The sequence below is a fragment of the Heliconius melpomene genome, chromosome 20 (genome assembly GCF_056956725.1).
Source record: "Heliconius melpomene rosina isolate 202511_hmr_F chromosome 20, ASM5695672v1, whole genome shotgun sequence".
NCBI lineage: Eukaryota > Metazoa > Arthropoda > Insecta > Lepidoptera > Nymphalidae > Heliconius > Heliconius melpomene.
This window is the reverse complement of record NC_140408.1, coordinates 9816621-9842653: the sequence shown is the minus strand read 5'-3', so window position 1 is coordinate 9842653 and position 26033 is coordinate 9816621. Positions and strand designations below refer to the sequence as shown.

General features: G+C 34.4%; 1 protein-coding gene and 1 long non-coding RNA gene across 4 annotated transcripts in view; both read left to right on the top strand.

The window, feature by feature from the left end:
* Positions 1-26033, top strand: part of LOC146527889 (uncharacterized) — a 309773-nt gene that overhangs the window by 74869 nt on the left and 208871 nt on the right. The window lies entirely within an intron of this gene.
* LOC146527891 (uncharacterized) lies at positions 1243-6765 on the top strand. The gene is made up of 2 exons (XR_014879179.1): positions 1243-1379; positions 6585-6765. It is a non-coding gene; the product is annotated as an uncharacterized LOC146527891 (long non-coding RNA).

The window sequence follows — 26033 nt, the reverse complement described above, 5'->3', positions numbered from 1 at the left end:
AATTTTTTTATTTATTTTGTAACAATAGTATATAACAGCTTCACGCTATATCCCGCAAACTGCAGGGTAGGCAGAGGGAACCTAATATTAACCTCTGTTCCCCACTTTCTTCCGAATTTTGGAGGCATTGTGTGTTGAGTGGCAGAACTCAACGCCGCGCTTTGCCTTGACACCAGAGGGAAGAAATAGCAATATCAACGTAAATAAATATTTCATTTACTTGGATGGGGATCTAACCTACAACCAGTCGGTTTTACAATCACACTGCCTGTGCGCTATAACTGGCCTTTTTATATATTTTTTGTACCTTTAAAGAATAAAGGGTCAAAGCAATATTTTTTTATGAATCATCAAAACAAACAACATCAAGTACTCATGTTAAGTTATTATGCACGTTGCCGAAGTTATGTCCAGCGTTCTATGTAAAATATAACAATTTTAATTTAATATTCACGCAGTGTGCGGTGGCCCTTATCGCTTTGAATTCATAATTGTTTTTATACTATCAAAGGTAGTTGTACTTTGCGTGTGTATGCATAATTTGTGAATCATATTTAAAATATATATTTTTTATATTTCTTTTTATCACGCATTTAGCAAGGAGAACTGAGAGAACTTAGTGTCCAGATACTCTGTTCTTTACGTACCACCAGATTTTCGTGAATTTGCGCATTGAATGTCATAACACATGGCTTCGTATTCTTGCGAGCGGTACATCGTCACACAAGGGTTACGCAAAAATACTTCGAAAATTGGACGATGCATAACACGGAGTGCCTTAACACTAATTTCTCTCCACCTAACTGATGCAGTATAAATCCAATTAACACTACAGTAATCTATCTTTAACGATATTATATCATATAGATAGAGTTTATTTGTTTAGGCGCCGTCAGACCTGAGATTTTTAAATTAAATTTTGATTGAATTCCACATAAGCCTATCATTATCGCGCGTTTGAAATATTACTTAAGTACAGTATAAGTGTGTGATGGTTAGTTAAATTACAGTGTTTTGATTAATATGGAATTATTAATTTAAAGTTTTATAAGTTTTGCTTATGTAATATATTTTTTTTTTTTTTTTTTCAAATGGTGTTAAATGATTGTGAAAGTTATTTTCATATAGGTGGGTTAATTTCTTTTCTTTTCTATTAATTCGCACGTCAATAAAACGTCAGTCTGTTTTCCGCCTTCTGTCAAAATAAATAAATCTATAATATTATTTATGTTTTTTTTTTTTTTTTCGCTGACGTTTGTTTTGGTTTACACACGTGTTAGTGAAAATATCTCTTTTTAGTGGTGAAACTCCTTATTTACTTAGTGGAAACATTATATAATAATGTAAATAGATCCATACTAATAAGGTGATTGGTAATAGTAAGTAGTTGTGCTGTTTTATAGTTTAGATTAGTTTTAGTTTATAGTTAGGTTATTTTATTTTAAGATGGATCCTGATCCTCCACCTGACCCCCCTGATCCTGGGGGGGGTTATGTAAATTCCACAGTTCAAGCTGTAAATAGAAAAAGGCAAGGTGAGGAAACACCCTCAAACCAGGATATAGTTAAAAAAACTATAATAGACCCATCCACCGCTACTCCTTCCATCCAAAATGTATGGACCCACCCTGCCATGTCCGAAGCCCCAAAATCCTATATTAGTACGGATAAAGGTCCCTTTATTGTGTATGTGTCAAGGGAATCTCCTGACCCATCTGCAGGGACCTCTATAAGAGCTATTAAATTTGGTCAATTTCTCCATACAAATAAAATTAGTGATATAGTTAATGATGGAGTTAAAAATGTTGGTCGCAATAAAATCAGTGTCCAATTTACGTCTGCTGATGCAGCGAATAGATTTTTGGCTAATCCTGTTCTTAGTCTATGTAAATATGTTTGTGTAATCCCGACATTTAATATTACAAGAATGGGTATTGTAAAAGGAATTCCCGTTGAATGGTCTTTGGAAGAGTTTGTTGGCTCACTGATATTCCCTACTGCATGCGGAGAAGTTATAAAAGCAAGACGAATGAACCGGAAGAATGTAAGTGAGGGTGTAGTTACATGGGTCCCAACTCAAACTGTTGTAATTACTATACGTGGTCAACAATTGCCTGAAAGAGTATTCTCCTATAAATCTGTCCTTAATATTGAACTGTATAAATATCCTACAATCCAGTGCCTTAATTGCTGTCGTTTTGGTCATGTTAAGTCACAGTGTAGGTCAAAGCCAAGGTGCTATAGGTGTTCCCAGTCTCATACTGGTGACGCATGTGACATCCGGCAGGAAAATTCAACCTGCATCCATTGCACAGCGAAACATTTTGCAACTGAAAAAGGGTGCCCTGAGTATGTAAGACAACAGAACATTAAGTCGGTTATGTCGCAAGAGTGTATTTCCTATATGGAAGCATCCTCTCGGTTTCCATCTGTCCAACGTTCCTATGCTGATGTTGCTAAGGAAATGTTTTCACCTCCTGTTTTCACAAACTCCCAATCCCAACAAAGCAGACCTGCTGCTTCTTCCCCTAAATCTTATTCTAAAACAGTTTTCCAAGCTCCCCGTCCCCACGCTCCTATGGCAAAGGGATACAATAGACAAGCTCACCAGTCCATTATTAGCAATTGTTCCTCATCCCTTCCTAATGGTTGTGCACTTAGTCAAGGTTCTGACAGTTCAGCAGAATCTACAAAGGATCTGTTAATTGCTTTGACTGACACTCTTGTGAGCATAATCTCAACTGCTGATGAACTTCCTTTACCGTCCTACGTTGCCCAAAACCTACTCAAAATCTTTAAAATCCTTCACAATGGCTCCACTATCCTTCCTACAGTGGAATAGTAAAAGTATTCGTGCTAAAAAGCATGAATTACTTTATATTATTTCTCTGCATAATCCTGTCATTATTGCCCTCTCAGAAACGTGGCTGGTGCCTGACTCCCGATTCAGGGTGCCAGGTTTCGCCTGTTTGAGGGAGGACAGAAATGACGGGTATGGAGGTAGTGCTATCCTCATCCAGCACTCTTCTCCATATTCCCGTATTCCTCTCCCTTCTCATAGTCAACAGTTGAATGCTGTTGCTGTGAGGACCCTTGGTATTTCCTTCCTTTCTGTTTACATCCCTCATCCTTCCCCTTCCATCTTTCTAGAGCTTAAGTCTATTATCTCTTCGCTTCCCAGCCCTGTGGTGGTCCTGGGTGATTTTAACACCCATCACACTTTGTGGGGGTGTTACTACTGTGATGGATTTTCGCCTTGGTTGTTGGACATGATTGATGATGTGGATCTCTGCATTCTCAATGATGGATCACCGACTCGTAGGGTTAATCCAAATCAGAACCCTAGGTCTGCTATTGATCTTTCCTTATCTTCTCCTTCTCTTGCTTCCCAACTATCATGGTCTGTACTTCCATCTACCCATGGTAGTGATCATTTCCCGATTTTGCTGTCCTTAAATAATAGACTTCCTTCCACTCCTAGTCCTTCCCTTCCCCATAGATTTAATTTAAAAAAGGCCAACTGGAACGAGTACGCCGACTCTGTGGATTGCATGTTGTGCAATCTTTCTGAGTCTGGTAATTATGAGAGTATCTTTGTTTACTATGAAGGGTTTGTCTCTGCTATTATGTCTGCTGCTGACCTACATATCCCCAAATACCGCTCCATTCAGAATTGGATGCATTTCAATCCCTGGTGGGATCAGGAATGCTCTGATTCTGTCCTTCGGCGAACATCTGCCGAGGAGTCATACGCAGCCTGTATGACTATGGAAAATTTTATCGACTACAGACGCAAGGATGCGAAGTTTAGAAATTGCATTTGGAAAAGGAAAAAACGTGGTTGGATAAGTTTGTGTGAATCCCTTAGTCCTCGTTCCTCTCCTTCCCTTGTTTGGACAAATGTTAAGAGATTTCGCCGATCTCTTAACAATGTCAGCAGTCCCAATTCCAATAATCCTTCTGTTTGGCTCAACGATTTTGCAAACAAATTGGCTCCTCCTTTTGTCCCATCCCAAGATTTATTTATATCCACGCCGGTTGAATCTTCGGAGGAAATGGATCTTCCTTTTTCCTTTGAAGAACTTAAAAACGTCTTAACGGATTTAAAGGATACCAGTCCAGGTGAGGATGGTATTTCTTACTCCTTTATTACAAAATTAAATGATAAATCTAAACACCATTTTCTAAACATGATAAATAAAATATTTCAATCAGGCAATATACCCAACTCATGGAAGTCCCAAATTGTTATCCCTATCCTCAAACCTGGAAAATGTCCTTCAGATTTTAATTCCTATAGACCCATTGCCCTGGCATCTACTATATCTAAGATTGTTGAACGGCTTTTGAAAAATCGACTGGAATGGATAGTGGAAAGTAGGAATATCTTAGCGCCCTCTCAGTTTGGCTTTAGAAAGGGGCTAAGTACTATTGATAGTCTCAGTATTCTTACTACAGATATTCGACGAGCCTTTGCCAAAGGAGAGTATTTGGTTGGTGTCTTTTTAGATGTCGCATCTGCATATGATAATGTTCTTCTTCCGGTGCTCAGGCAGAAATTGCGTCAGCTGAGTATTCCGCCGAGGATGTCCCATTACATATGTAATCTGCTGACCGGGAGATCGGTATCTGTAAGACATCCGCTTCTTACTATACCTTCCAGACTTGTCTGGAAAGGTCTTCCTCAAGGTTCAGCTCTTAGTCCGCTGTTGTATAACGTATACACACATGACCTTGAATTATCTGTTAATAATTTCTGTAACATCCTTCAGTATGCTGATGACATCGTCCTCTATTACAGCTCAAATTCTATGGAGGACATAACTTTTCGCTTAAATACTGCCTTGCACTATCTTAACCAGTGGCTCTCTGAGCATGGCCTGGCATTGTCGGTAGCTAAATGTCAAGCGGTCGTGTTTACAAAAAAGAGAGTAATTCCAAATTTTCAAATTTTGTGTGATAATATTCCCATTCATCTAACAGAAAACGTCAAATTTTTAGGCATAATACTTGATAAGCGATTGAACGGAGTTGCTCATGCTGAATATCTCAGCAGGAAATGTGAAAAAGGCATTAATGCTTTGAGAGCTGTGTCTGGTGTGTGGTGGGGCGCACACCCTTATACTCAAAAACTGCTGTACAATGCTATAATTCGCAGTCATATTGACTATGGATTATTTGTGTTAGACCCCTTTAATAAATTACCTACTGAAAAATTAAACCGAATACAATATAAATGTCTTCGGATTATCCTAGGTGCGATGAAGTCTACTCCTACCAATGCATTGCAGGTGGAGTGTGTAGATCCTCCACTTCCTATCCGCCGACAATACCTTTCCGATCGATTTGTGAGTAAAATGTTGCAGCTGTCTTCCCATCCTCTACGGTCTAAGCTATCTAAGCTAGCTGATCTCATTCCTCAAGGCAAACCTTTACCATACCTGCTTGATAGCTTCCTTAGACTTACCTCTCTTCCTAATCCTTTGACTTGTTTTCCTTCTAATCCACTATTCCTTACACCGTATAACGCCCTAGTTCATTCTCCTTGTATCGTCACAAATCTTGGCCTAACCAAGGGAGATCCTGGCACCAACACAAAATTTCAATCCATAGTAAATGAAAATTTTTCAAATCACATCCTCATCTTTACAGATGCATCAAAGCTTTCAAAAGAAAGCTGTGTTGGTGCAGCTTGCTGGATACCAAAATTCAAAATTATATTACAATTTAAATGCCCTCCCGAATCATCTGTGTTCACAGGCGAGGCTGTTGCTTTGTTAGAAGCAGTCCTGTTTACACATTCCCACAATTTTAAACAGACAGTTATTTTTACTGACTCACTAAGCTGCTTAATGGCCTTAAAGGGAAGCCCATTTTATAGTAGATTGAGATCTTCAATTGTTTTAAGGATTCGTAAAGAATTGTACTCTTGTCATCTAAAGGGTTTGGATGTTACTTTGGTGTGGATTCCAGGACATTCTGGAATCAGTGGGAATGAATCTGCAGACTCCTGCGCTAAATCAGCTATTCAGTGTGGCACATTAGACCATTTCTCCAATTCCGCCCAAGATCTGATGTCCCTTGCGGATATTCATCTGCATAAGTCCTGGAATAATTCCTGGAGTGAGTCAAAATCCCATAAAGGTAAGTATTACGCCCTTATTCAACCTGATATTCCTAGGCGACCTTGGTTTTATTCTCAAAGGTTTATTGAACGGAGGATTATTACAACAATCTGTCGCTTACGTCTTGGGCATGCTTCTACTCCTGTACATCTAGCTAAGATCAGGGTCAGGGACCACTCTCTGTGTGAATGTGGCCTGGACGACGGCTCCCCTTCCCACATCCTTTTCTCTTGTCCTAAGTTAACTCGTCCCTTATATGATGTCCTCCCTCATAAAGTCCCTCGTCCTTTAAATGTTCAGTGTTTGTTAATGTTTGTGTTTAGTCCTTTATGTAAATTTTTATGTAAATATATTAAACTTAACAAAATAAAACTTTAAATTATCCCCCATGTAAAATATTATTTATTACTAATCTAATGTGTTGTGTATATATTGTAAATTTGTGTTTGTTTTGTTTTAGGTGAAGGCTGTACTAACACAGGATCTCTTTTTTTACATGTATTCTATAATTATGTATATTTATCTTTTTTATTACCGGTTAATTTCCTTCGTGTGTTTTCCATACAACGTGACATTGGCGAAATGAATTGTGCTCAACTGGCACGCTCGAAACGCCATATTTCGAGAAATCAATCAATCAATATTATTTATCGAGTAAGGCTATCTCAGTGTCCTATGAGAGCTTAAAAAATGTTAAAATAACCTATTTTTTTTAAATTAAATTGTACCCTGTCTGGGTATCGAACTCGCACTATATACCTAGGTTGTTCTTTTTTGAGCTTCACGGAAAATTCTATATATAGCAGATTTGGCACAGGTAACCTAGTGCTGCTTAGACACTCAATTTTCGAGACATTGCTTGTTGAATGACGGAACTTAACGCCGCAATTAAACATCACATAGTTATATTTTATAGTATGTATTTATAGCTTATAATATAAACTCATCTCATCATATTCTACTATCAATTTAGATATTACACAGACAGGCTGTAAGTTGTTTTTTTGCGTAGCCCTAAGCGCTACCACAGCTATTAATGTAACATTAATTTATTTTAAGTACAGGTTCCATATTTCTAACCACTTTTTGTTATTATCTTGTCATTTTAAATTAAAATACGAGAATTACTTAACGGCATTATGCGAGTTTATTATTTCTTATAGATTTTTTCAAGTGTGTTATAGCACAGAGTGCAAGGACGGTTGTGAGTTCGATTACCGCTCAGGGGAATGAACTATTTTCTTCCTCGCTCGCCCGACATGTTTATTTATAAAATTGTATTATATACTTCTCGGGAAACGGGCCGAAGCGCTTTAGCCTAGATAATAAAAATAGCGCCTTCTCTCGTCAAATCATCATTATTGAGAACGTTCTTTTAATAGTAGTAGTAATACAGAAATATTATTTTTAATAAATAAAATATACTAATAACTTATGCCCATCCTGTCGTTGCGCACACAAGCGCGGCGTTCTGTTCCGCCACTCAATAAGTGATGAAGCAGAACGTGAAGAAGTGAATTTTTACAGGTATTTTATAGAAAAAAATATTTTCATTTCATTTCAACTTAAGTTAGTCAACTTTATTAGCCCCATAATCAAAATCTATAGGATATTTCCCGTAAACTTACAATTATGAAATTTGGCAAGCAATGAGAGCCCTCATTATATAGCCGCAGCAAAAATAAGGGAAAAAATGAAAAAACGGAAATTCATATTTAATATCGGACTCTACACAAAAAAATATGGAATGATTTCTATAAATTCATTCAAATTTTTATAAATTCATAAAATTATTGAATTAATTTAAAAAATGTAAGCTGCAAATAACAAAAAGCTGGCGACGGAAGTACTCAAAAATATTTTAAAAAATTATCCCACCATTGGACTTCGATTCATACATTTTTTTACAGTATCAAAAATGTATGGAAGCTGTCATCTTAAATTTTTTGTTGGCAAAGGATTGATTGTTTATTCCATGGTATCTCTTTGGACGCGACTCCGTCTGAGAAGATTTTGATAAAATTGATTGAAAAAATTGTTATATATTACCTTTACGCTGGATCCCACATATACAAGCATAGGTTGCTATAGGATGCTACTTAACGCCGCGATTTATCTGTCAGAATGGCAAAATGAAAATAATTTAAACCCATTGCTCCGAGTTCTACGCTCTCCTAAGCCACGACGGCATTTAAAAACATACAAAATTACAAACAAACAACTACTTCAATATAAATATATATAATAATAAAAACAATTTACGAATAAAAACTTAACGGAATGTATAAATATCAATAAAATTAATAAACGATAAACACATAACACTACAAGGTGCACAAATCAATCGTTATATAATTTTTAAATTCCACTTACTTATTGTATTGTAAGAAGACAGATCCAGGAAATGCTTGTGAAGAAAAAACGCAACAGGAAGTGGGACAGGTGCTGGCCGTCCGTCCGTCTGTCCGAAACTTGAGATCCCACTTCAAAGGCCCGCAAGAAATGAGCGCTGAGTTAATTGTCGTTGCGATTTATTGTGTTTTCACTCTGTTCTTTTTTCTCTATTTTTTTGCTTTCACGCTTTTTCCCTAGAAGGATAGCCAGAAAAAATTAAGCGCCAAACGCTACTTAAGCTTCTGCTACGTCTTTGTACTGTATGTATATCTTTTGTCTCGTCCACTTTTATCAAAGTCAAAGTCAAAGTCAAAGTCAAAATATCTTTATTCCATAAAAATGCTTAACATTTACTTGGACATGTCATAAAGTAGAAAAAAAAAATACAAAACAAAATAACCAAAAAAAAAATTTGCAATTTTGACTTGAAAAAAGCCCGTTCAAATGGTTGAGCTCATGAGAAGATACAGGCAAAGAAACTCATGGCCACTCTTTTTAAATGCCAACATTTGTTACAAATTACAATTAACAATTTTAACTTAGAAATAGAGCAACTCATTTCCAAACATCTTTATCGCGAACATAATCTTTAACAGAGTAATATGCTTTTTGGCAGAGCCTGTGCTTTACCACTTTTTTAAATTTGTTCAGTGATAAATTAACCATGTCGTTTGGAAGTTTGTTATAAAAGTGTATACTTTGACCTACGAATGAGTGAGACACTTTATGGAGCCTAGAGAAGGGCACAGCAAGCTTATTTTTATTTCTTACATTATGTTGATGGAGGTCACTGTTTTTATTAAATTTATTAATATTTTTATGCACATATACTAAGTTATCATAAATATATTGGGAGTGTAGTGTGAGGATGTTAAAGTCTTTGAATTTATTCCTTAGTGACTCCCGTGGACCTATTTTATAGACTGCTCGGACAGCCCGTTTTTGGACAGCGCAAAAATGGTATCTATGTCAGCGGCACTGCCCCAAAGTAATAGGCCGTAAGACATAATGCTATGAAAATAGCTGAAGTATACTAAACGCGCGGTGTCAACATCAGTCAGTTGACGAATCTTACGGACAGCATACGCTGCCGAACTAAGTCTACCAGATAAAGTTTCTATATGCGGACCCCATTGTAACTTAGCATCTAATGTTATACCTAAGAAAACAGTTTCATTAACTACTTTAAGTTCCTCATTGTTCATCAAGACCCTGGTTTCTACTTGTTGCACATTCTTAGTAAAGAACCTGATACACTTAGTTTTACTACTATTTAAAAGCAAGTTATTGGCACTAAACCAGTGTAATATCCTAGAAAGAGCATTGTTTACATCGTCAATTTCCAATTGCCGTCTATTAACCTTAAAAACTAAAGATGTATCATCTGCAAACAACACCATTTCACAGATATCTCTCATAAGGTGAGGTAAGTCATTAATGTACAAAAGGAACAAAAACGGACCCAAAATAGAGCCTTGTGGCACCCCCCAATGCTACAGGTGACCCGTGTGATAGTTTCCCGTTGACATTTACTTTTTGAATCCTATCACTTAAATAAGAAGTGAGAAGATCCAAAGCAATGCCTCTTATACCATAGTGGTGTAGCTTCCTGATAAGAGTTTTATGCTGCACACAATCATTTGATTGTGTGCAGCATAAAACTTAGCATAATAATAATAATAATAAAAAAAAAAGCACATAAAGCTTTGGACAAGTCACAAAACACCCCAAAGGCATCACGTGACTCCTCCCAAGCCGCGAATACACTCTCTAATAATTTGACCCCAGCATCAGATGTTGACCTTCCACGAGTGAAACCAAATTGACCTGTGTGCAGTAATTTATTTTTATTAAAATAAGTAAGAAGCTGACTGAGTATCAGCTTTTCAAAAATTTTACTAAACGTAGGTAGTACTGAAATCGGTCTGAAATTTGTAGGGTCTTGCGTACTACCTGATTTAAACAATGGAGTTATTTTACTATATTTCATCAAATCAGGAAACACTCCACAATCAATACATCTATTAAAAATTGTAGCTAAATCAGGAATCAAAATATCAATTAAAGAATTTATGATATTAACTGAGACACCCCACAAGTCGGATGTCTTTTTCATACTAATTGATTTGAAAGCTACACTAATGTCTGAATAATTTACATGACGGAAAACGAAACCATTATAAAATTCGGGAACATTGTCTTTAATTAACGATTCTGCAATAGTGGTAGAAGAACCTAAATCGTTTGTTAGACTGACTGGGAAAGTAGAGAAAAACTTTTCAAATGCAATGGCCACTTCCAAATCGGAATCAACAATGTGACCGTCAATACTAAGTTTAAAATTAGAATCTTTCACCCTAGTTCTCCCAGTCTCGGCATTAACAACCTTCCAAGTGGCTTCAATTTTATTATTACTATTTCTGATTTTTGTTTTAATAAATAAAGATTTTGCAATTTTGCAAACACTTTTGAAAATTTTAGAGTAAGATTTTAAGTACTCTTTAAACTCTTCACCACTATTAAACTGTTTTTCATAATATAACATATACAGCGTCTCCCTACTCTTATAAATACCTGCTGTGGCCCAGTCACCAAAAATAGGACTATCGGTAATTGTAATCTCTTTGGGAGTAAATATTGAATGAAATTTATTAATAAAAGAGTAAAAAAAAGAATTGTACAAAGAATTGGGACGTAAAGTTATATCTAAAACTAGTAAATTAGTTAGTAAACTAACTCTCATACATTCCAATCGACTAGCTGTGACAGGTACAAAAGCAATTTTTTTCCTTGCCACTTGTTTTTTCTTACTAGAGAATTCTACTAGCTGACCAGAGTGGTCAGAATCCAATTTATTAATAATGCTTCAATCTTTTTATAAATGGATGGGGTGCCTCTTTACTACTTTTTTGGTTCCGTACCTCAAAAGGAAAATAAGTGGAACTCTTGTAGGATCACTTTGTTGTCTAAAGTCGCACTGTCCAGGCCATTTATCTCGAGGTCATGTGGAGTTATCAAGCTTAAATTAATATCAAATTAATATACCAGAGCGAAAAAATTAACATATTAATAAATAAAAAATAATTTCCAAAAATGGGAATCGAATCTACAACCAACACGATTAAAGTTCAACGCTATGCTGCAATTACAATTTCCAATCTTTTATTGACAAAAACTACATAAAAATCAAAATTCAACAATAAACATCACAAATTATACTTCTTAAAAAAAACTTTCATCGATTGACACAAAATATACATTGTTGCTTTGGAATTGTATTCGTACGATTCTGAACCAGCTTTCATTGAATATAAATATTTTCTTACAAAAACTATCGGCGGCAGGTGAGAGGCACGTCCGCCCATCGAGGTAATCACTCATACTGTTAACTGAATTCTTTAAATAAGGACAATAACATTCCATTATAATATATCTTCGATACGGCTGCGTTTAATTTTTTTTATGTTTATTCTGTATTCCCTCGCACATAGCAGGAACCTAGCCTTGAGACACTCCGTTCCCATTAAGCCTTCAGTTCCTTACTTGCCACTGAATTCTTACGGTGGAACTCAAAACCGGGCTTTGCCTCGTACACCTCGAAAATGAAAATATTTAATATTTCATTTCCTCGAGTGGGTATCGAACCCATAACTATCGCATGCTTGTGCCCCTACGCCATGATGTTATTAAATTTTATAAGTTGTCTAATATATTTTTCTTTCGTTATTATGGAGAAAAGCAGTTAAAAAAACATTAAAGCGATACTGGAAATAGTTGGTATCGACCAACTATAGTTCTCTATTTTAATTATTAGATATCCAAATACTAGATGCTTTGACCTGTAAAATATGTAAATCTAAGTTTATTCTTCGAACTTCTCTACTGTATCTATAGAAACATTAATTTCTTAAAAAAGTGAAATTCAATATAAGTTTATTATTAACATTAATCTTAACGACACTTAATTTCTATAAACCAGAGTGAAATTATTAAATTGAATGCTGTAATAAATAGGATTGATTTATTGTATCTGGTGACTGTATTCATACATTTTTGGCAATAAACTTTCATTTCATTTCATTTCATAGCTTCAAGTTTTATTATCAATAACAATAAAAAATTATAGAACTAAAGATAAGAAACTGTTATTTTCTCAAAAATTATTAAAAATTTTAGTATTATTAACGAAAATGTACGTACATATAGTTAATAATACATTGTCCAAAGTAACTCTAACAGATGTTACAGACTCGTGCCGACGAGTGCTTACAGCGTGTTCTTATAAACGGAGTTACGAAATTACACCTTAATTGCCCCTTTTTCAATTGATCTCTATTTTTTGTTTTGTAAACATGCTGTATATGCGAGTATGTAGGGAAGGCAGTTGTTTTAACAACTGTACTATTGACGACAGGTGTGCAGGTACAATTTAGTGTTTTTTTTTTATTTTAGTTTACATTTAATTGTTATAGTTGGTTGTTTATGTTTAAATAGTTTAGATAAGTTTTAGTTTTTTTAATTATTTATTGATAATATTAGGTAATTAATTTTCCACACCTTTTCATTTTCATTTCGTCGCTCCGGTAAAGATGCAAAACGCGGTGTTGAGATCAGCTAGGTTCCTCTGTCTACATTGTCTATACTTATACAGTATAAACAGTGTGAAGCAATTATACATGTTGAGTGGCGAAACTTAACGCCACGGTTTTGCCTCGACACCGGAGCGAAGAAATGAAAATATAAATTTAATAAAAGAATGCGTAATACAAGTGTTTACTCGGGCCCTTGCGCTATGACAAGCTTCAATTGATAATATGAAAACTATGATAAATCTATTAAACATATTGACATATTATATCTTATATCAATAATGGCAACCCTAGTTAAAAGAGCAGGTACGTGAAAACTCTTAAGCCATCGACAGGTGTAAAATGAAACAAATTGTTTATTACTGTGCTATTTTAACAAGCAGTTAAGAGTTTGATTAATCGTTCATCCTCCTTTACTTGTTGAGACTGGGAGAAGCTACTGATAATTTTAATTGCAATTAGTAAATAACAGATTTGTTTTAATTTAGCACGGCGTTGAGTTTCGCCACTCAACAGGCAATGCCTTCAGAGTACGGCAGAAATCGGTATGTCTTAACACTACGCTTCCTCTGCCTACCCTGTCCATGCGTGATACAGCGTGAAATTGAAAAAAACGATTATTTATAAAAAAATTTGTCGTTCAGGTCCTACATTTTAATTAAACACATGTTAAATTGTCTGGTGTATATCCCATAGATTAAAAATATAAATGCAAATGGATTATTAAATTAAAGGTAAAAAGATTAAAAATACGAAGTATCCACTACCATATCTTCCAAGTTCTAAATCCACTGCCATATCTTCAAGTAAATAAGTATTAAAAAAAGTTTTCTCCATATCTCTACATGTTTACTTCTATCTGTATCTAAAGCCCGCTCATTTGCAATATCTCAGCTAACGACGATAACAAGCCATTAGAGTTTATACGTTTAGTTTATTGATAAACCTTAGAAGCTTTCAGATATGAGCTTTTATGTTGAAATAATGTGTATAATACTAGTTTTTATTATCATCCTGCCTATATATAGGATACAATTGAAAAGAAAACTAGAAGAGGAGACGAAGTAGTAACTAGTCTATATATAATATTTTAGAGAAAACATTAAATATAATTGAAGACTCAGTAATTACCTAGGCCAATCGTGGCGTAGGGGCACGATGTGTGATTGTATATCGATTGGTTATAGGTTCGATTCCCACACGAGGAAATGAAATATTTATTTAAATTTATATTTTAATTTCTTCGCTTTGGTGTCGAGGCAAACGGGGGGTTGATGGGTTCCGCAACTCAACACACAGTGCCTCCAGAAATCGGCGGAAAGTGGGGAACGGAGTGTCTTAACACTAGGTTCCCTTTGCCTACCCTGCAGTCTGCGGTATACAGCGTGAAGCTGATTTAATTTGATTTTAGTAATTACCTATGGCGAAAGTTTGGTTCACCCTGTGTAAACAAGGAGAAATTCAAATATTAGAACAGTTTAAAACAATACGTAATCGTTCGCGTAAAACACAAGCGTGCAAAAATACAAATACTAAAAATATACAAGGACACGACAATGAACTCCGCGGACTGTCGTAACTAGCGAGTAATTAGAGTTTTATTTTTACGTAAATGTTTTGTGTTACTCCGTAGTAGCGCAGTGGGACAGTGTACTATAGAAGCGATGGTTGTGCGTTCGATCCCTGTTTGGGGAAAATTTAATTATTTTCATTTCCCAGTTCGAGAAACTTAATAGAGTTGTGTTGAGATCCACAACTTAACACGCAATTTATTTATTTTTTTATGGAAAAAGGACAAGGCAAACGAGCGTTCGGGTCATCTGATGATGATCACCGATTTTTTGATGATGATCACCGATTTTCTTGAATTTGAACGAATACCGAAGAAAGAGTTTCATGACACTAATCTAGTGTTGTTCTCTGTTTACCCCACTACATGTGTTCGTAATATACTAGTTGTATAATACAAACCAGCATATATTTAATTATACGTATATATAAATAGATATGTGCATTATCACGTCAGTGACTGCCACCATCCTGCCATACTTTATCTCGTGCTCGCCCTTTTAAGTGTTGACACTTGACCGACAAGTCTATTCCTATTACGTTTTATTGTTTTTTTATTTTATTTTTATTATTTACGGTTTCATGTAACTTTGCTGGGGCACAAAGTGTGAATGTAAAAGGTAAATAGGTTGTGGATTCGATTTCTAATCAAGAAAATAAAATATTTAATATTTTCATTTTTTTAGGCTCTAGTGTAGAGGCCTACCATTCTAAGTGTGTGTCAACACTTACCGACCAATTTTCAAGTGTTAAGTAGTGGAACTCTGCGCCACATTTTTTTAATATCTAAAGTGGAGCAACGATTATAAATGATTTACCCGACAAGGAATCGAATCCACTACTGTCGTTACAATTACATACGACAGCCTCTATATTAAAATTTAAAAATACCTTAAACTATACGGACACTTACACTTTCACCAACACTTGTTGAATTGATAAGAAATATACATTTTAATCTTACATTTAAATGTTATAAATATTCCATTACTACTTGTATTCGGCTCATATCAGCGTGTCCTCAAACATGACAGAACCATATCCTCGTATTTTTGACGTCCAATATAATGTTAGCGGTATTTTAAGTGAAGTGAAGTGTAAAATATATTTCTTATTGAGCTTTAACTTAAAATACATTTAAACTTGACTTTTATGATAAGTTAGTGATAATTTAGTTTTATTGATTTTTCCAAATTTATATATACGAGTATGTATGTATACTTATGTTATCGAGGCCAGTCTGTTAACGCGACTGGTAGTGGGTTCTATCTACACTCGCGTCAATTAAATATTTATTGTCATTTATATTATTATTCCTTCGCTATGGCAACACGGCAAAAGACTGACGTTGCGTTCTGCCATTCATCATGCAATACTTCGAAAAATACAGCGGAAATTTGGGAACGGAGTGTCTCAACACCAGCTTCCCTCTGTCTACCCTGTAAATACCGTAAATAACCTTATTTTCCACAATCGATAAAAATCGATCAATCGTGTAAATTTTGCATGCACAAAACGATTCTTGTCACAGAAACGAAGCCATCGATTAAGAGTATCGATCGATACATAAATCATTTTGCACTTCAGCGTAGTGCCCAAGCACTTGTTGTTTCATATAAACATTGACAGTTTAATAATTTCCTTGAATAAGCAACAAGGCGTTATAAAATTGAGATCGTATAAAAATATTTTATGGGTTCCATAAAGGTGATGTTATCGCGACTGGCATTTCGGATACACGATTCTTGATATGAACTTGTTTGAAGTGAAACCATTCTCATATAAATTGGGCACAGAATAATTTATGTGTATGGGGAAATAACTTAAATAACTTTTGTAAATCGATTAAAATTATAACGCCTTTTTTGCCGTTTAGCGCAGTGGGATGGCGTGTGATTACATCGCCAGTCGTCTTAAAATCGAATAGAAAGCGGAAAACAGTTCTAACACCAGGTTCTCTGTTTATAAGCGAGACATTCTTAGACCATCCTTTGTGAAATACATTCATCATTTTAATATAGGTATGCTTATAAAAATTACAAACGGCTAAGTAAGATTCGAAAATTGTGCAAAAAGTGGGAAAACTAAGATATACAATAGTTTTTCAATAGAATAATTTGGTAATTCGCATATCTAATCGTACCTAATACTAATATGTATACTATACAGAAATAAAACGTATTATATGATATTATGAGTATTTCAAGTCAATCAGTACTAAAAGTTATTTATAAAATTCTTGGAACAATTGCTTGAGTCAGAGAACGAGGGCGTCCTACGTTGTTTGTATACATAGGTGCATACATACATTATTGACAGACAGTTATATAAGGTACAGTGTAGGGTAGAGTAGGCATAGGGAACATAGGGAACCTAGGAAACAACTGTTAAGATGTTCCGTTTCCAAGGGGCCCCGGCATTTTTGAACGGCACTTGTCAATTTATTTTTTAAGGTTTTAACTATGCTATACTAATCACAAAATTTCGTTCCTTTCAGGTAAAATAAATCAGTTGAATTTTGACGCTAAGCACATAGCCCTTGATATAAAGATAAGTATCACATATATTTATTTATCCCTTTTATATTGTGTTAATTTCACTCCATTCACTAGTTTTTATAGGACTTCTTCTTACACTCTTTCTTGACTATCAACCGAGATCATGGAAGGGACAGGCACATATCCAAGAATGCAGTATGATCCTGCGAGGAAATTTGTAAGATGGGTGATAGAAACCTCAAACCCCTTCCTCATCATGTCCAAGTCAATTTCTAAAGTTTCGTTCAGTAGAATGAAAACAATGTTGCTTCTAAGACAACTACCATTTTTTCTTCTAACCAGCATATCTAACCTAACGGGTCCAAAACAGTTTATAATTATAACATTTAGCTCTAAGTGCGTTAAACTACATTCTAAATAAACTACGTACTAATCCAGCCTCGTTACAGTGCACTGTAAAGTGTTTACTGTATAGGGGAAACTAATTTTGTTGTAACGCAAATACTCGGGCCTCCATACAGAATCGAAATAATGGTGCGAATACACAGACTGCATGACTATTGGTTTTGGCATAGAGTAATGTTTTTTTTTGTATTTTTTTTTTTGGTTGTGAAAAAAAAATTTTTTGTAAATATGGCGGAATGACAGTTTAATAGGGATTATGCGTGTTCGCCACAGTATTTTTTTAATGCTTATGTATAGCTGTATCCCGCAAATCTTTTTAGAGCGAGGAAATGAACATAATGCTAAACGAGTGCCACAAGTGCGAATCGAACCTATAACTGCCGGTATTACAAGCAGACGCTTAGATCATCTCTGTCTCAAATTATTCTAAAGCTTTTACTATTATTTTACCGAATTGATATTGTTCAGCGAGTTTAAGAGTATTGCGTATTTTAGTTGAAAATTAAATAATACTTTTAAATAAATATAACAAAAGAAATAATAATATCCAGATACTTTCTACTGTACGCACGGATCTGGTTTTTTTTAAATACAAATAAAAAAATATATAACAAGATGTCATGCCTTGAAACGTCTGTTACGATATTCTTTGGTTTCGTTGACATGCGGCCATTTACCGCACTCGTGTAGGTCAGGGACTTGCCCGGTTGCCTTTAAGCCTTGTTCCGTATTTTATTTTTTCAGTAATAAAGACTAACTTAAGTTAATAATAAAAAAATACTACTCGCTTTTCCCGCATAGCAGAGAGAGGAAGAGATGAGCTAGTGCTGAGACACTGTGTTCTCTAATCTCAGCCCGATTTTCTAGGCGTTACGTATTGATTATTATTAAAACAATTGAAATATAGTCTCTTCAACAGTGAGAGACATAAATAGACTTCCTCGATAGATGGATTCTACAACATAAGATAATTGTTCCATTTGAAGGGATAGTTCCTGAGATTACCGCGTTAAACAAAATAAATAAAACATGTATTTACTTACAAACATATTATATAAAATACTTCTTACGTAAATCTTAGCAAAAAAAAACAAGTGTCGAGTGAAATCCCTACTTACACCCCAACTGATGAACCACTTCACAAAAAAAATCGGTTGTTATAAAATTATTTATAAAGTAAAACACTTTAACCGACTTCAAAAAGGAGGTTCTCAATTGTGTTGGTATATTCTTTTTATTGAAGGTACCTACCTAGAGTATACCTACAGTGACGTAGCCGTCGCACCGTGGGAACAGATGCTGTCGTTTGTTTACCGTCCGGTCATTCCCACCGACTACCGAGATGGATGATAATGCTATACGAGTTTTTGTCTGTCCATTCTTTTGTATCAGCGGTGGTGCTGACATAATGCACGAACTGTGAATTATTTAGTCAGATTTTTGTGTTTTACTGAACTGTTTTTGTAGAAATAATTAGCTATGGTTCATTTGTTTAGTTAGTATTAGATGTTTTACGAATATATTTGCATATTCTAATAGATAAACCCGGCGGACTGTTAACTTGTAAGTTTATTTTCGTCACGGGGGAATGATGATCTCCTGATGAAGATGAATGATGATGGAGATGAATGATCTTCTTGCATTGGTCGTCACTTTCTCCTCGAGTGGGAATCGAATCCACAACCTGTCGCATTTACAGTCAAACTCTTGTGTCCCACCTCCAAGACTGGCCTCAAATACTGCTTGCCTATCATAGGTTTTCTCGACAAGTGGACTATCCAACACAAAAACTATTAATCAAATCTTACCAGTACTTTCTGAGATAAGCGCGTTCATCCAAACACGCATTTTCCTTTAAATTGATAACTCTATCGATATTTCACTTTTTCCATATCACTATTATTATTAATTAATTTTCTAACATTTCAAAATTTTAATTATTTACTCTAACTATTCTCTCCTCTTGAATTTCTTCTTTAAATGTCTCAATCTTATTCTTATACTTACATATTTATTTATCTATAACTACAAATTTAGAACCTATGTCACTTCATTAATTAGAACTAGCCACAACTCTACAAGCCTCCTAATTTCTAAATGAGCAGAGCGTACCAAACAGGATATGGGTAACCGCTTTAAGTCCATGAATTCAAATATTCTTCCTGCATATAAAAATATACTTATGATGATTAGTTTATAATAAATTATTTTCGTTTATTTTATTTATTGTATCGTAATATATAAAGAGGTAATTGTAATTGTTTTAGTTTCACACATTTTTAGTCATTAAAAAGATAAGAAGAATAAATAAAATAAATATGTAAATTGTAACAAGCATATAAGAATTTGGACGTTGCTTTATAGAAACCTATGGTTTAGTGTTCACAACGCTTGAGTAATATTCAAGAGGCACAGGTTCGAGTCCCCATTGCCTATCTCAACGTTTCACACATTAAAAAGTTAATTTATTACCTTAATAACTGCATCAGTATAAAAGTAGTGTTAAGACACTCACTCATTTATCACCTTCATTACCCCGAGGGGAATTCGAACCCACAACCATTGGGCTTAAATTCTCCCGTCATCGACGGTCGGCCTCAAATCTAATCTAATGATAATAAAAGGACTTGTCCTCACTGACTGAGGTAAGACGCACGCACAGCCGTAACCGCTGATGGTACAAACGTGAAGTTTGGACAGATGTTCCCTTTTGTAATCTGGACATCCACTAAGAAGGGATTTTGAAAAAATTTAATCCTAAAGGGGTGAAATAGGTGTTGAAAGTTTGTATCGAAAAAAAACTAAATCGACACCGATTTTTATAAAATTTGAAATTTAGATTTTTAAAAGTATTTAATTGAACACGTATTTCGTATTTCATATCGTTTTCTAGAATTCTCCCCCTAAGGGTGCAAATAAGGGGTTGAAAGTTTGTATGGAAAAATCTTTAAAACACCACCGATTATTATAAAATTTGAAATTTAGACTCATAAAAATATTTAATTGAACACATGTTTCGTGGCCTATTAGAATTCACCCCTAAATAAGCAAGCGAAGCTGCGCGCGTCCGCTAGTCTAATGATAAAACTGTTTATTTAATTCTGCATCTACGAGTATTACATACAACTGTACGTGTGGCGTTGCGTAAGGCGCTCGAGTGTCGGTCTCCGAGACCCCATTGTGGTATACTGATTGACGTTTATTTACCACTGTACTATACCTTGATTACACTCTTGTATCAATATTTTAAAGTACACTTCAAAAGGGAATTGTATAGTGCGGTTGACGAGTTGTGGCTGACCTGAAGTTATGTGTAGATGACTGCGTAGATTAGATTTTGGAAATTTTCTTATTTTACGTGATTACTTTTCCGCGTGAACAATACGCTAAAGTTTAGAAGACTAACTTCTGGGTGGCCACAACTCGTCGACTGTACTGTAATTTATTAAAAATCTATTTCGTATTGTCGAAATGATTGAGGCTTTAGTTGTTTTGTAGTGTTTGTTCGGTTGCAACACGTTGAAGTGAGATCGAATTTGTTATTTAGTTTCTTTATGTGGGGAAGAATGGAATAAATGTTTTTTTTTATATGTTGGGAAAATAAAAGCCGTTGTGGCACAGTACATATACGATGGTCGCGGGTTCGATGCCTCTTTCTTAAAAAGCAATGGTTTCGTTATGTCTTGGTTTCTATCCAAAATGGAGAACGGAGTGTCTTAGCACTCGGTTTTTTATGTCTGCTATATGCAGGATACGGCGTGAAGTTGATTAGTGATAAAAGCTAGCATAAAGCTTATGGTTTCTTGGAGGTCTTCAATTAGTTACATTTTTCTTCAGTCAAATTTTATGCCTCTATGCCATAGAGGTATTTTATACTAAAAGGGATAACTGATTGTGCTTCTACTTCTTCTTTTATTATAAAGAAATTAAATTTAAAAAAAAGCATCACTTCAAGTGGGATTTAGACTGACCACTATCGATACATTAGGGTTCAAAGGGTTCCAGTATGAAAATATGTCCGTCAATTAAATCTATAGTTTAAACGTGCTAATCTCAGGAATTACTGGTCCAAATTAAAAAAAAACGCATATTTTTGTGTTGGTTTAAACTATTTCAATATTTATTTGGTCATGCGATTAACGCCGTAGGTAAAGCCAAGTTGATACGAAAAATAATATTCTTTACGAAATAAAACCATTGAATTCATCTCTATAGTTAATTAACATAAAATGTCAGTTCTGTCAGTAGAACGAAAAACCATATTACGATGTTAATTTTAAATGGTAGTTGTAAAAGTAAAATCGTATACCTTATATTTTTATCGCCCGGATCTTCATTAAAATTGTACAATTATTATGTTTATCTTCTTTATATAATCATAGAGTATATGAGTTAAACGAGCACGAAGTTTCAGCTCACAGTTTTAATGGGAACAGGTGCGTGTATAGGCAGTTTTATTATTTGCTAGATATTTTTTTATCAGCTTCCCGCTGTATCCTGCAGACATCAGGCAGAGGGAACCTAGAGTAAAGACCGTTCCCCAGTTTCCACCGAAACCCAAGAAACTTGCTATATCTTGAAAATTGTAAAAAGGTAAGAAATGGTATGTTAACACTAAATTAGAAGATAGTTCTTAACCCTTTGCACACCTTGAACATAAACCCGGTTTTTTCTATCTTTTATCTTTTTTTTATGTATATATATATAAATAGTTACAAGTCGACCTTATCAAATACACGTTAGCAATATTGTAGAGTAGAAGATATAAGTAATTACTGGTGTTTACTAAGAACCACCTGCAATACTTTTTTTTAGAAAAGATAAATAAAAGGATTACAATGTAAAAAAATGGTTTGCAAATGAATGAAACATTTTTTTCTATTAAAATTTTCAAATTAATTTAACGATGGTACAGCAGTTCCAGTATATCGAAGTTTTAATTTAAACTATTTTCTTCTGGCATACAAATTGTGTCTTTAACGAACTATGAATTGCAAACCGACCATTATTTATGGTTAAATCCTTACCACTCCTTAATTTGGCAGCGTAATAACTTTTTTGGTGAACCGAGAAATATTGGAGCTGTCATATTCAAATTTGACAAACTATCGATAAGGAGACGCTGCTATCAATTCTTGTTTTAACGAAATTTATTCGTTTTTAATTTTTGAAACTATTGCAACGCGGTTTTAATTGTTCTAATTATGTATATAGAAGGATTGTTGGGTAAAATTTTATTTATTTATTTTTTTTATTTACGGCGTTCCATTTTAATTGATAAATTTTCGATGATTTAATTTTTTCGCTCTGGTAACATTTTTAATTCTCCTGGTTAATGTTTTGACATAATCTTGGCGCAGTTAAGAAATTTAAAATTGGGCTCGTCATTATTTGGGATTAGATTTCCATTACGATTTTAATATAAAGATTTTTAACTGTTGTGAACTAAAAAAAAACATCTTCTTAGTTCACATATATATCTTTTTAGCTCGAACGAATAGTTCCTGAAATTAGCGCGTTCAATCAAACAAACTTCAGTTTTATAATAAACTATTTTAGTAAAAAAATATTTTAAAACATCAAGTCGAGCAAAGCTCACCAACAATCCGTCCACGTTTTCCTTATCTATAATATATACAGATTAATCAACAAAAAGATCGCGTTACTGAGAAACTTCTCCGTTATATTACACCACAAGTCGTGTTACACTTCAAGTCAACTAAATATTATAGTCTGTTTGTATGTTTGTAGTTGTGAGTTGAAATCTTACTCTTAAATAATAACATAAATCAGCTTCACACTGTATCCCGCAAGAAGCAGGGTAGGCAGAGGGCTCCTAGTGTTTAGACACTACGTACCACATTCGTCACCGAATTCTGAAGGCATTACGTGTTGATTGGCGAAAGTCAAGCCGCGCTTTGTCTCGACACCAGAGCAAAGAAATGGAAATATTAATTTAAATAAATATTTCATTTCCTCGAGTGGGGATCGAACTCACAACCATATTTAAAATTAAAAGAGGTTATTGTTACGTAGGACAACATCTGGCGATGGTTGTGGATTCGATTCTCATTAGAGGGAATTAATTATTTTCATTTCTGGCATGGCAAAGAATGGCGTTAAGTTACGCCACTTAGAACGTAATGTCACGAATTCGATGTTTATACGAGTGTAACATCGTTACATGAACAATCCCTTCTGTGTCACATTATAAACACTAAGTTATTTTACGTTCAAGAATTTGTATCCACACTTTTTCTACTATCCTACAAATTATTACTAACACTATTACCCACTTGTCCAAAACAGGTAATTCTATTAAAAATTTAGCTCCAATCCTGTTTTCAATTGACTCGAAAAGAATGTAGTGAACAAAAAACTGAGATGTTATCAGGGTAATTACGTTCCCGGCGCCACTAGACTAGTAAAAATTATCTTATCTCGTACGTTTCATAGAATAAACACTATACTGTGGATTGAAAGGAACGTGTTTTGAATTAACAAACCAATTGTCTTAGTTGCGGGTTCCCATTTGGGGGGAATGAAATGTTAATATTTACATTTCCTCGCACTTGTAATGAGGCAAACGCGGCGTTCAGTGCCGCCATTCAACACACAATGTCTCGAGACATCGGCTGAAAGTGGAGAACGGAAATGTCTTCATGAGAACGAAGCACCCGTGTAATGCCACTTCTATAAATAATAAATGTTCTATGCACTGCCTTATAGAATGAATTTAACTGAATCCTCAAATTAAAATGAACGGTCTTTTTTAGTCAATCATTTAATTATCTTTTTTATAGACTTTTTATAGCTTTATAGTAATTTGTTGATAAAGAAATTATAAATAGGTTTAATTATTCTATGAAATTATAGGCGTGTGCAATCGTGATATAAGATAAGTGCAGTTCCCTAAGTTGAAATATAATCCATTGAAATCAAGAAGGATCATCTCAATTAACTTATAAGGAATTCGTGGACAAATATGTATAGAAAAATACATACATTCACGAAATTTAGAATAGGTACGTGTTAAGAATTAGATGCGTAGAAAATCGAATATTATCCAATTCAAACAATATCACATAAATACAAGTAAAAATGATAATTTGTTTTTTTTTTCCAAAGTCGGTTAATAATTAGTAAAAATGTCAATATAAAGTATGTCACGCGAAACACTAATAAAGAAAGGTGTGGCGAGATTAGTGGGAATATAATTTGTAACTTTTTGCTACTTTCATACTTAATCATAGTTTACTATGTAATTTATTTCTTTACATAAATTAAAAACTTTTTTATGTAGGTACGCGTGAAACTACAAAAAAAGGTTTAATTCAGTAGGTTTTAATTTTGTAGTTTTGCATAGCAGAGTAGGCAGAGGGAACCTAGTGTTAAGACATTCCGTTTTTCACTTATTATTGTCAAAACAAGGAACCTCAACCATATTTAATATTGTACTGTACTATTTCAAACTTGCTGTACTTTTTTATGACAAGAAACCAATATAGTAAAGCCTAGCTAACATTATAAAGTGGGATTCGAACCCACAATCAACGCGTTTAGACAAACACTTGTCACTCGTCGCTTCAATAATTTACGTTACATTATCCTTTGAGATTAAAGTAGGTACATATATATGCAAAGACTAACATATTATATGTAATATATCATATTAATAATGCATAGAAATAACCTCTAGACTATTCAGCGTAGGGCTTAAGCCATGTTTCAAATAAAGCGACGTGAGATGTTTCTAAGTAAGCTTGTTATGATAATGATTGTATACCGACTTTGAAAAAAAAGTAATTAGATAATGGTACCATTTGTTTTTATTTAGAGATTGATATTGAAATATGGTATAACAGTAGCATAAACTTTCTTTCTTTGAGCCTGATAGACGTAATCTATAACACAGTACTGTTACCTGAAGAGACGATAACGGAAACGGACGAGAGAGGAAAATGATCATAATTTAAATATTCCTTTCTATTTCTAATATCATATTATATTAGAATAGCAACACGTATTAATTAATATGATAGAAAAGTACCATATAAATGGTTATATACCCCCATAGTTCACATTATATACTATATGGCTCGCTCAGCTGAAAGCAAGTGCCACTTTACCAAAGAGGCCTGACATAGGGTTTTTAACGTCGCTATAGTAACTAACGCTAACGATCTTTTAAATTTTTATCTTAAAAGTAGACGTTCCTTATCTATAGCGATGATCTTTTAAAGATAAACATAAAAGATAATAATTTTCATATACATTGTCCTACTAAACGATATGTGAAAAAAATAATTAACTACCTATGGCTTAATTATTTTAAACAAAAAAAATATGGTTCTAATTTATCATACAGGCGAAGTCGATAGTTCTACTAATAATCCTACTACTAATATTATAAATGTAAAAGTATGTGAGGATGGATATTTGTTCCGCTTCCAC